This window comes from Ictidomys tridecemlineatus, chromosome 14, assembly GCF_052094955.1.
Source record: "Ictidomys tridecemlineatus isolate mIctTri1 chromosome 14, mIctTri1.hap1, whole genome shotgun sequence".
NCBI lineage: Eukaryota > Metazoa > Chordata > Mammalia > Rodentia > Sciuridae > Ictidomys > Ictidomys tridecemlineatus.
The window spans coordinates 59849745-59862104 of NC_135490.1; positions in this window are offsets into that span (position 1 = coordinate 59849745).

A 12360-nucleotide genomic window follows, 5' to 3' on the forward strand; every position below is an offset into this window, starting at 1 on the left:
GTTTTTTCCTTTACCAAGGTTCTGTTTTTTTTTTAATTTTGTTTTGTTCTGCCCCACCTTCTAAATTATTGTAGATTGTCTCCAAGTGAATGATCATTCTGAGTTATAAATATAAGTTCAAAAAGTATTTCTTGCTCTGTTTTCAGCCTGTGTCTTTCCCTGAGTATGTGTAGTGACATTTTAATATATACCATATATTCAGTTGTTTTGAATGTCTGGATCCTAAAAGAGGGAAAATGAAGAGCAGTTAAAAATGCGCACATCTTTTAAATCCACTGTACTTGTTTATTTCAAAGGAGGAAAAGCTTGTAACAAGGAAGGAGAATGTAATAGTGGCTGCCCATTTCTGTGTTTAAACCTTTATAATAAGAATCAGGAAACCACATCAAAACAAAAAATCTCAAACATTTGGAATGTGTCTTGTTGTTGTCTCCCATGGTTTCTCAAATTGCTTTCAAACCTTTAGGATCACATGCACAATGGCCTGCCAAGAAAGTGAAGTCAGAATAAGTAGGGACTAATGACCAAGAGCAATATTGAGTTGAATAAACTGCAATTACCATCTAATTCTTCCCCTGGAGTCTGGAATTCTTCAGTTTTACTTCAGAGTTCCAAAATAGTTGCATCAGGCAGATTTTACCAGTACAATAATTTTCTACATTCCCTCATCTTTTAAAAAGCCTATCTCATTGATGTAGAATGTATTTACATAAGAATTTCCTCTTCTAGTTGTACAATTTCATGAATTTTGACAAATACATTGTTAAGTAACAATCACTTCATTCAAAGTATAAGAAAAAATATTTTCTTCATCCCAATTGTTTCTACCCAGGCTTTTTATCCAATCTCTAGCTGATAGATATTTGGGTGATTTCTGGTGGGGACGATTATTAATAATGCTGTTGTAGACTTTCATATACAGCATTTTGTGTGGACATAGATCTTCATTTCTATTGGGATTAATGAGTAACAAATTAGATATTGATTAATTTTATAAGAAACTTACATTTTCCCACAATATCTGTCCCATTTTTTTTGTACCTAAAAAGAATATACAAGAGTTCCAGTTTCTTCATTCCCTAACAGCACTTGGTATTATTAAGCTTTTAAATAACTATGCCAATAGGAAAGGAGTGGATTTTCCATTGTTGTTCAAATATGTATTTCTTTAAGTATTACTGATGTTGAACATTTTTCAAGTTCTTATTTATCTTCTGTATATTTGTTGTGGTAAGATATTTTTAAAAATTCTTGCTCATTTATCACTGGGATGTTAGTTTACTATTATTGAATTTTGAGAGTTCTTTTTGTATTTGCAACAACAGCCTGATATGGCAGATATGAATTTTGCAATTATTTTCTTCCAATATATGACTTGTTTTTATTTTCTTAACATAAGCTTTTGAAAAGAAGGATTTTTTTAATTTAGATAAATCCAGAGTATTGACATTTTTATGATTCATGGCATTTCTATTTTATTTAAGAAATTTTTCTAAGCCAAGGTAACTGAAGTTTTCTCCAATATGTTCTTCTAGATTTTTTTTTGTGTGTGTGTGTGTTGCTATAGATTGAAACTAGGTGGCTATGTATGCTATGCAACAGCTACAAAAATTGTAATGCTAAATTTAATTTTTAGACTACTATTCATTTAGAGAAAATTGAATAATTGCATATCATCTTAAAATTCTTTCCCCCATAGTACTTTTGCTCAATGATAAAATGGACCTGGGTTAATTTCTGGATTGATTGTGTTCCATTAATCTATGCCCTTTTTTTTTCACCAATAGCAAACCAGAATTAGCTTACTTGGTAAGCCTTGATAGCAAGCAGTGGGTGAGTCCTCAATTTTTTTCTGCTTTTTAAAATAAGTTGTTTGGTCTATTTTAGGTTTCTAAATCGATTTTCCATGTAAATTTTATAATCATGTTGTTACTTTCTAAAAATAATTACTGAAATTGTGTAAGTCTATAAATGAATTTGGGGAGAGTTGACAGAGTAATAATACTGAATATTTCAATCCATTAAAATAGAAAATCTCACCATTTGTTTCTACCTCATCTAATTCTCCTTAGCAATGATTGGTAATTTTCAGAATACAAATCATGCTTATATTTTAGTAGATTTATACTTTAGTTTTAGTGGGTTTTAGTAGTAATATAAAAGGTGCTTCTTAATTTCCAGTTTTTATTGCTAATATATAAAAATGCAAATGATTTCTGTTATTAACCTAGTATCCTGCAGATTTTGAAAACTCATTGATTGGTTCAAGCAAGTTTTGGTGCATATATGGGATTTTTCATATAGACAATTATATTGTCTATAAATTTACATGTTTTATTATTTCCTTTTTTACTTATATTGCATTAATTTCTTGTACTTGGCAACACTGCACTAACTATGCTCTCCAAAGTTAATATAAAATAGTGTTGCTTTGAGAATATGTCCTTATCTTACATCTAATGTTAAGGAGAAAATATTAACTTATTCTACTTAGAATTCAAAATAAGAGGTGGGCTGGAAATGTAGGCCAATGGTAGAGTAATAACCTAGCATTATCAAGTCTTTAAGTTTGATTCTTAGTACTGCAAAAATAAAGAAAAAGAATTTGCCTGTAGATTTTTCAATGAAAGGTTTTTTTAATTTATAGTTTTCTAGGAGTTTTTATCATAAGTGAATGTTAAGTGTTATTCATTTTTTAAATTTTTTTGCATCTATTAACATTGGCCATTATTATTAATATTTATTAATTATAATTTATTAATTAATAAATAAATTGGTAAATTTCTTTATTTATGATTATTTATTATTCATAGTATTATTATTGATTAATTATTTTCTAAATCAGGATCTGCAGTTTTCTCTGTTTCAATTATTTAGATAGATATATGAATATAGATGTCCCTTGACTTACAATGAGGTTACATACTAATAAAACCATTGTGCTTTTGAAAACATCATGAGTCAAAAGTGAACTTAATACATCTAACCCACTGAAAAGCATAACAGTAAAACGGATCATTATAGATTATCAGTGATTTTCATGAGTTTCTGGCTTACTAGGATCTGTGGTTCTCTGCCTACAGCTCAGTATCACAAGGAGGTATCAGACCACATATCACTAGCACAGGAAAGAGAAAGACTTGAAAGTATCACAGTTGGTTTGAGACAATTTATTTTTGAGACAGGGTCTCCCTAAGCTTTTTAGAGCCTTGCTAAATTGCTAAGGCTGGCTTTGAATTTGTGATCCTTCTGCCTCAGCCTCTGAGCCACTGGGAATATAGACAGGTGCCACCCCACCTAAGCTCACAGTCAATTTTTTGTTAGTCTTTTTTTTTTTTTTTTTGCGGGGGGTGGGGGTAGTTGTACATGGACAGACTGCCTTTATTTTATTTGTTTAGTTTATGTTGAGCCCCAGCCCTCACAATCAATTTTTACACAAGAAAAATTAAAACACAGATCCAAAAGACATTTGTATGACTAACTTTGTAATTCTTACTCAGAATGCACCAATCTAGAAATCTCTCCTCTCTCCACCAATAAGAGAAGGGGTAAATTAACTCTGCTACATTTACACAGTGGTATGCTGTTCTTTTCCATAAAAAAGGAACAAAAGAAATATACACCAACATAAATTAACCTCAAAAAAATTAAGCAGAAAGAAGTCTTTCATAAATGGATACATAAGGATGATTCTTTTTATATAAAGTTCTAAAACAGGGAATCTTATCTATAGTAGAAAAAAAAATCACATCAGGGGTTGCATCCAAATGTTTGTTATGTAGATTCTGACAACAAAAATACAAGAAGAAATATTCCAGGGTAATAAAAAGGATCCATATCTTAAAATGGGTTTGGCTTTCAGAGGTATATGCAACTGTCCCACCAATTAAATAGTACACTAAACCCTTGTGTATTTCATTATATAAAAATTTACCTTAAAACCTATAAACACATATTGAACATCAGCTAATGATGAACATGCTTACATATTTCAAGTACCTAAATGGTTCAGCAAGCAATAAAGAGTTCAGTATTTGTTTACAGTACACCTATTTTAAAATGTACCAATAAGTTTAGATTTGTAGATAAACAATGGGACAGGTAAATGGATAGTTCTGAGAGAAAACAAAGTTAATTATGAAACCTAGTGGGGGATATATGAGTATATATTGTACATTTCAATGTTTCTCTATGTTTAAAAGTTTTATAATGAAGTGCTAGCAAAAAAAATATAAAGTAATTATTTAAAAAATCTTTCATAAGCATTCAGCATAGTTTTCCTTCTTTTTGTAAAAGCAGGCAAACTCACTTTCCTAACTAATTTACAAACAAATATAAAATATCAACAAGGAAAGATTATGATATACTTTCATTGTACCTCTTTTAATTCCATTTCCTATTATAAAGCAGAAACAAAATGTATTAAGACAAAAGCATTGTTAGTGAGGAAATCCACATGATTATTCCCGATAACCAGGAATGAATGAAATAATCCTAGAAGAGCATTCTATTACTTTTGTGGACTATTAGAACTCTAAATCTAGGAGCCACAGAACTCTACACTGAAATTTTGATAACAAAGCGTTGTTTGCATCATGGAGTTCTCCAATAACCAGACTCTGAGTTCTTCAGGTAGAATGGCAGTGATATCAATCAACACTTCAGTCCAATCCCTGATTGCAAAATGAAGAACTGACTTGTACCACATTTGATTGCAATTATTACAAACTGATCGGTAATTTTGCAAGGTACGTTTTGGGGAAAAAGAAATTGTAAAATTCCTTCTAATTGCCCTGTGGCAGTTTCAAAGATGGAAATATTAACTATGTCAAATGACTTACATTATGTCGATAACTGCAATAATTATTGTGAACTTCACCATAGGCACTACCTATTATCACCAAACAAGAACTTTCTGTCACATGTACATTGGAGACCCTCTGGATTCTCTCCCCATTTTTGTTTCTAATGCATACACACATAACTTGTTAATGTTAAGAAGTGTTTTCCAATAACAATTCATCAATGCCCTTTCTTTTACTTTTTCCTTACTGAAACTATGGAGTTTTGAGATGAAACTCAAATTCACTGTTTCTGCTGGTAGGTGGAGTCTGCACAAGCTGCAGTTCTCTGAAGCCAAGAAGCATTGCAGCTCTTAATGGTGGGTTCTGCCCTCCAAGTTGCAGCAAAGCCCAGAAGCTCGCCATCAATTTCTTATTTCTGGGTTCTTCTCTTATGAATTTGAAAAAATGAAATAGGCTGAGTGAATCTAACAGCCAGAGTACCCATAGGAAGTTTTCTCCATTTGACTTTGCTAGTCTAAGGGTTTCGCTGCTGTTGGTTCAAACTTATGTTAATGAGGGTCTGGAATCATACTAATGCTATTGATCCAAATTTATGCTAATTAGGTCTTGAAAACATACTAGAGCTATTGATCAATTCCTGAGTCCCAACTTTCAAGTCTGCCCCATTTCTATTTTCGAGTTAAAGGTTAGAAAGTGGGAGGTTGAGGTCATGGGTTGGGACTGCAGCGCTGGGTGGAGCAGGCTTCTTCAGCAGGAATCCAGACCTAGCCACCAAAAGAAGACAGGTTGGCAGGTCTTGGCTTGCCTGGGTGCTGTCTCACCTAGATACTGACATGCCATGCCTCAGGCTCCTGGGCTCTAAATGGCAAGGTCCAAGGCAGCCTGGGCCAGTACTTGCTGGAACTCCAACCCACCAGTTTGGTCAGTCCACTGCTCCAACGCTCCACTACCATTAGGCCAGCTGAGCAGCTTGGCAGCCAGGGAGCTGTGTCATTACTATTCCAATGTGCTTTGAAATATGCAGCCTACTAAAATGTGATAAGGTGAACCTGCCTATAGCAGTAGTACTTAAATTGTTCAAACACAGCTGCATGAAAATCACCTAGGTTGCTTATTTTAAATGTAGATTTACCTTACAAATTCTCAAACAGAATTTTGTGAAATGCCTAGAATTGGCAATCTATCAATCAATCAATCAACTAATTGGTCAAAAGAAAAAATGATACTATATGTCCATAGAAAAACTTCAACATGGTCCTTGTACTCATTGAAATTTAAGAAATAGTGTTCTTTTGAATTCTGCCTATTCTTGGCATGAGAATCTTGGTGACAATTGTCCACCTGGTTGAGATTACTATCCATAATGCATCGGGAAGAGTTGAACTTTAGAATTGATAGGAGGCAAAATGATTAATGGACAAAACTTATACCCATGATAGGATGATTTTATTAGATCATATGTATAAGAAAATAAGAAACAGTGAATAATGAGATCGAAATAAAGTAATGCCTAACATGTTTCTGCTTATAAGGTCTAATTCCTTCTTTCTAGGAATTAGTAACATCCTAACCAACTGAGGTTAAGAATAAACTTTGTCTGGCCAGGGTCTTTCTTTCCTTTGTCATCCTGGGTCACTCTTCTTTGTCCTTGGTTTTCAGTGGAATAGTGGCTTCATTGTATCATCCATGAAATTCCGGTGTCGGGAGATAATTCACCTCATCGAAGTTCTCTCTTGTTTATGCATATCTTGAAGCAAAGGCATGAACTGCTTTTGTTCTGAGCTATATTTGCAAGAATGTTTCTATAGCAAATAGCCTTGAAAGACTGAAGTAGTGTCTTCCTGAGGAGCAAAGAGCAGGTGTGCTTCGTTTATACTCAGGAAAAAAGGGTTCAGGTTTTCCAAGCTCAGGTATCCCTCCTGTAAATTAGTCCATTGCATGAACAGATGTCACCTGGCCCTTTTCACATCACCTTGTGGGAACTGGGGATAATGGTTCCAGTGCAAGAAAAGGCTGGTGTGCTGGCCACAGCTAGTTCTGTGAGTAATTAATTGCCTTTTGTCTCCAGCCCAGGTGTCAGTGTGTCTCCTGGCAACATCCATGAATCTGTCGCAGGGTAATTTACGAGCTTGAAAGTCAGGTGAAATCTCAGCTGCTTCACTGTTTTTGACAGTCAAAAGCATAACATTTTCAATTTCTCTCTACTTACTGAAAGTTCATACTAAGCAAAACCCCTTAACAACTTTATTTGTATAACTCTGGTTATCTCTGTTGGTAATTTATGGAATTTCAGGACACTCCTGCTGCTTTCAAGAGATACTCAGAAAATCCCCTCTACAGATAATTGTAATTTGTAATACCAAGACATGGCATCTCCCTTTTAACCAGGTCTACGCTGTTGCGTGTTAATTCTCCTGAACATTCTGGTATGTGTTGTTCTGGAGGGAAGAGCTGGCATTTTATACAAATATTCCCTTTGCATATGCAGCAGCTTCCAGGAGGAAGCAGAATTGAAATATGTTCTCCCATTGATTTTATGATTGACTTTCTCCATGTCTAATAAATCTGATCATAGCTGTATATGTGATTGGAGAGGACAGAGGAGGGTACTGATTCCTTACCAATTTCATCTCTGTGGTCATATGTAAACTTCCAAATACATGTATTCCATTGTATCCCCTGTCTTATGCAAATAGACTTCAATATTTTTAAATTTGAAAAAGCTCTTAAGAAGTCATCTATGTGCAACCTCCCACACAAGGCAGGTATACATAAACAGTCATTGCTGGAAAACCTAAGTGATAGGAGTTTACGGATTTCACAGGAAAGTGTTTATTGATATTGAATTTATTTCTTGAGATATTTATCAATGCTTGCTTATACCAAATATAAACCAGGCATCCCAATAATATCTAACCATTAGTCCTAACTACACTCTGGAACCAACACTAACTTAACTGTTTCTTTTCAGATAAGATAAACAACGTTTTCCTTAACTAAACAACAAATTACATCAATTATTTTTTAAATGGCATGGTTTTAAAATCTTTCATTATTCTGGTGAAATTCACCAAAATGTACTTACTATGTGCTCTGTCCACAATGGCCTAATAGCAAAAGTTAATACAGCATTAGCCTTTTTATGCAGAAGTAGCATAGTGTTCATTCATGTTATGTTCCCAGTTAACTAAAAATGTCAGCTCTTTTTCACATGAATTTCTAAAAGCCAGGGTCATCATATTCTAAATTCATGCAATTGATTTTTTCTTCTATATAAAGAAATCTATATACTTAGTCCTAAATGAGTTTGGTGGGTTTTAATCCATTTTTTCTATTTTCTTAAATTTCTTTTGAATGTTCTTTCTATAATCAAAACTATTGGTACCTTTTCTAAGTTTTATCATTTAAAAATCTGAAACAAATGCCTTTTAAGCTTTTACCCAGATATTGACTAAAACATCAGATAAAACAGGGCCAGTGAAATAAAGAAACAAAACCCTTTGATCTTCAACTTTAAACTTCTCTCATGGTTGACATTGTTGTAAAGATCTATATTTTCTATGTGTGATTATTTAAAAGGCTTCAACTTTATCTTCCTACATTGTCAGCTAGGATTTACTTATTTATCTTATTCACAAAGCTAAAAATGACTCAAGATAATTTAATCAGAGCCTTGCTAAAATTTGAGAAATATTTGATTAAATTTTTATTATAAAATTTATAAATATTTATTGTAGGATATTTTAAATACACACAGAAAATAGTGCCAGTTGGCCCTAGTACAAAGGTAGCTGTCTAAATCAGAAATTGTCCACATACCCTGCAGAACAACATACAGATAAACAAAGAAGTAAGATAAAACCACACAGCTTCAGCATGATTAGAAAACAGATAACCCTATCAGCTTTTATTCATCTGTACATAAAGAAATCAACATGAAATGCAAGAGCAGCTACTCTTAACCTTGCCACTATCACTCCAAATTATTTTATGTCAAGAACAGTCAAAGACTGCAGGGGTTGCATGGAGAAGAGAGAAGGGGGCACCCACAAGGAAACCACAGAAAGAAAATTCTAACACTGAACACAGGTCTGAAAACGGACAGCTGAAAAGTACCATCTGTAATGAAAATATAGAGGTCTGAGGTTGAAAGTCCTGGACAAATCTGATTTGAGGGGGTTGGGGTGGTGAAGAAGAGGGGATGACAAGGAGAAAGGGTAAGTTTTCATTTTAAACTGAAGTAGTGAAGGTGTTACAGATTCTGTGTCCGGGGGTCCAGAGTGGGTGAAAAAGAAACTAGACCCTAGGCACGGTTTTATTGGGTGGCTCCCACCAGAGCAAGAAGGCAGATAGTGCTAACCAACGGTGTCCAGCTGCCTCAAACAAAGGACAGGGGTGTACAGCTTTTATGGCCTCCACAGGACAGGGGAGACCCAGCCTCTTCCGTCCTGTGTAGAGGTGGGGTTTCCATAGCACCTGTGCTCTCCTTCATCTTGCCAGGTCTGTCTCATGGCCCTCTTCAACCTCAGGGTGTGTGTATTACTATGCTAATAAGGTCAAGGTAGCTAGAGGCTACTTTAGTGACTATTCTACACCAGCTTTTGCCCCTTGCCATCTGGAATTTGTCCCTGATCATCTGGCCAAGTCCCTGATACTGTTTTTAGCACAGGGCAGGCTATTGTCCTGTCTCAGTGGGCTTGACTGTAGTGACCTTTCCTTCTTGGTGTTTCTGCCTAACCACATAACCTCAAAAGGCTGAGTTGGCTCCCCCAACCTCCTGCCTCCAGCACAGTGCCTTAATCCCATAGCCCTGAGGACTGGCTGACTTTTTAATTCAGAATTTTCTGTAGGACTATTGACCCTGCGAAGACTGAGTGTTAGCTTGCCTATCTCACCACCCCCTCATCCCGGAGTTTTACTCTCTTAATCTTAAGGAGATCCTATTTTTCATCGGTGGCCGGGGTTAGGGCTGACTATTCAAAAGCAAAAAAAGGAATTGAGACAAAAAGTAGGGCTCTTGAAGAAATGAAAAGAACCAACAAGGCACATGAATTATTTCCTCCCACCCTCACCACCAACATAAAAGTTATTTTTATAAAGTAACTTCCTTACATTAACAGAAAAGAATGTGTTTTTGAAATGAGAACACTATGAAATGGATAGAATAAAATTAACCTACTTCCATATAAATCTGCTATAAGATAAAAACAGAAAATGATAAACAATATATCTGATGAACCCCTCCCCTCAAAAGCTATTTAAATCAGAAAGAGAAATTATAACACAATACACCAAACTGAATAAAATATCCTGAAGCAAGCATTTGGAGACAGTACTTATATAATAAATTCAATATTTAATAACAAAAATAAATAAAATACCAAGAACAGAAACAAGTTAGTTGCACTCATCAAAGAAACTAAAGAAAAAGATATACATAAGGATTAAGGTGAAAGATAATTGAGACTGGGTTTAAGTAAAAATTTAATAAGGGGATTTTAATACAGACAGATTAAGAAACAAATGAAAAAAATGAGATAAATTTAAAGTGAGTCAGAAAGAAAGAGATTAAAGTGAAATATGGGCAAAGAAGATAGAATATAAAGATCTAATAGAAGATCCTGAAGATTATCAAATAATACAACACAGCCTACATATAAACTATAAACCAGGATTTTTTAAATTTTTGGACAGCATGGAGAAAGCAAGGTCCAGACTCACATTCCTATCTCCACAACTAAAAAACTGGAGAAAATGTATAAGACAGCTTTTTCCAACACTGTAAATCAAGGTGACAGGCTGTGACCTGCTAGAGTGAAAAGTTAGGTAAGCCTCATAACCACCTCCACACCCAGGTGCCCAGCAAAGTCCAGTGGTTTCTACTGGGTTAAGGAGGCAGAAAAATAGCAGTTGCCTAATTCCATGGGTAACCACCAATTATGAGAACACACACAAACCACGAAAGAAACCGGGCTTCACACCTTGACATAGAAGTCTTCAGGGCAAAACTGAGATATCAGTTTTTCAGAATGTGACAATTCTTTCAGTGTAAATACAAGCAAATTAACAGACAATAAAATAAAAACACCCTTCTGTTGAAAACAACAGAATCTTTAATCATTATAATATATTACATATAATATATAATTTCAAATTTAAAAAATATTAGGCATGCAAAAAAAGAAGAAAAAAGAGAAGAAAAGGGGGCCTATAATTCATATATCAGTGAAAAGACAGTCAAAACATTCTGAACAGAAGCAGCTGTTGGATATAACAAATACTTCAAAGCTTTAACATATTATAAATATGCTACAGAATTAAAAGGAATTAGAGGAGGAAAGGAGTAAACAGTAAATAAACAAAAATATGAAAAATATCTTAAGAAAATATAAATTATATAATGGGAAAAAATCCATAATAGAAAGCTAAAATTTACTAGTTAGGGCACAACAGCTAATTTATAGACTTAGACAATTTGATTTTGAGGTATACTAAAGCAGTAGAAATAAAGAGAGTGAGATTTAGCATAAGCAAAGATATTTAGGTCAATAAAATAAAAGAGCGTCCTGAAATAGGTCCATACATTTTTGAGTATTAAACCAAAATTTTTGAGACCAAGGGATTTCTGAAATAGGAGGGTATATTGAGCTGGTATAGATGCTAGCCAGAAAAAGGACCAGACTCTACAACTACCAACAGTGGACTACAGAGCAGTTGAAACTATGTTCCCTGGACCTAAGAAACAAGAGCATTTTTATAATAATGTTTAAGGAAAGGACACATAAGTAGTTTACACTGAATTTACATTGACTACCGATAATTGGTGTGAAATGATGTGAAATGGGCAAAGTCTTAGAATAGGAAGCCAATCCATCAAGAGGAGTTCTTATTGCTTCTGGATAGACTGAGGTTAGTAATCTAGAAAGTTCTTTTGTAAACAGGTACAGCAACCTGGGGCTTGAGTTAAGATTTTAACATACGTTTAGAAATACAGAATTTTTTTTTTTGTTTTGATTTGGTCCATGGTGGTTAACTGGTTAACTTCATCTCTCACTTTGTCTTCCTGCCCTTGTAATTAAATTTAGGACATCTCAGTATTTTTCTCTTATAATGAGGAATTGATTTCTTACAAAGACACAAAGGTAAGTCCTAGAGAGAACGGATGGAACTGTCAGCGAATACTGCTGGGACAACTGGATATCCCTCTGAAAATATAGACTTCAACTTCATATCACACACAAAATTAACTCAGAATAACATGCTGACCTACTGTCAAAATTAAAACTATAGAACTCCTAGAAGATAACAGAGGAGATGATCTTTGTGACCTTCTATTAGGGAGGACTGAAATTCTTCAGACACAGCCTAGAAAACACAAGGATGAAATTAAAAATGGATGAGGTGGATTTCATCAAATTTTAAAATGCTTGCTTTTCAAAAGGTAAACCTAGGAAAATTATCAGGCTACCATGGACAGGGAAAAATGTTCACGACATACACACATTTCTACGACAGGAGCGGTATACAGAAAACACTTTAAAATTTTTTTAAACTC